Raw genomic sequence first — 1,167 nt, forward strand, 5'->3', positions numbered from 1 at the left:
ATTGCTAGGTAACACGCCTTGTGGTCTCTCAGAGAAATTTTGAGCTAGTTGATTTAGTTGTTTTTCAATGTTTTGAATACTAGCTTGTTGATTTCTAAAGTTTGATTCCATTTGTAGGAATCAATCCGAGTTTTTCTTTTCGGTTTCGGAGATGAGGCGTGAAACAGTGTCTTCAAGCGTCTCTCGTCCCCCTTGTTGTTATTGAGAGAAATTTTGTGACTCATTTCTTGGTTGTTGTTGAAAGTTTGTTCGTTGGTTTTGGTTTTGTTGGTTACTACTATTGTCGGGTTCTCTCCAACCAAGGTTAGGGTGGTTACGCCATCCTTGGTTGTAGGCGCCCGTTGGGAGACCCGACGGCCTAGGTCTATTATCAATGTAGTTTACCATTTCCGTTTGATTATCCATTTCTTTCATACAACTCCAATTTTCATGTGGCCCACCACACCCTTCATAAGCCATAACCGAGGCCGTTTTTGCCATTTCTAGTTTTTTGATTTTTGAAGATCGGGCCTCGATTTGGGCTTGTAAAGAGGTGTTTTCATCCACCTTATGGGCGCCCGGGGCAATAGATTTTGTACCTCGGGGAGTGTGCCATTGAAAATTGTTTTGAGCAATTTCCTCAATTTGATTATAAATTTCATTTGGGCGACGATAACCTAGGAGTCCCCCGGAGCTAGAGTCGAGTGTTTGTCTTGTGTGTGGCAACAACCCATTATAGAAAGTGGATACTTGTTGCCATACTGCAAGACCATGATGCGAGCATTTTCTTAATAGCTCCTTGAACCTTTCCCAAGTTTCATATAAGGATTTCCCGTCCTCTTGCGAATATGTATTAATTTCAGTCATTAATTTAGCTGTTTTAGAAGGAGGGAAATACTTATATAGAAACTTTTGGGCTAGTTCATCCCAAGTGTTTACCAAACCACTTGGGAGGGTGTTAAGCCAAGCCTTAGCTCGGTCTTTTTGTGAAAATGGAAACATTCGGAGGCGGATGGCGTCGTTTGATGCTCCATTGTTCTGGAAAGTATCACATATTTCCAAAAAGTTGGTAATATGTAAATGGGGATCTTCGTCAGCTAGGCCATGGAAGGTTGCGTAATTTTGGAGCATTTGCATCAAATGCGGCCGAAGTTCAAATTTATTGGCATCGACATTCAGTGCATTGAT

At 41.6% G+C, this 1,167-nt stretch overlaps 1 non-coding gene across 1 annotated transcript; it reads left to right on the forward strand.

Moving 5' to 3' along the window:
• The first annotated feature begins 745 nt into the window (after positions 1-745).
• LOC118481560 lies at positions 746-852 on the forward strand. Its single transcript, XR_004865769.1, has one exon. It is a non-coding gene; the product is annotated as a small nucleolar RNA R71 (small nucleolar RNA).
• Positions 853-1,167: the final 315 nt, after the last annotated feature.

The sequence above is a fragment of the Helianthus annuus genome, chromosome 8 (genome assembly GCF_002127325.2).
Source record: "Helianthus annuus cultivar XRQ/B chromosome 8, HanXRQr2.0-SUNRISE, whole genome shotgun sequence".
Classification (NCBI taxonomy): Eukaryota; Viridiplantae; Streptophyta; class Magnoliopsida; order Asterales; family Asteraceae; genus Helianthus; species Helianthus annuus.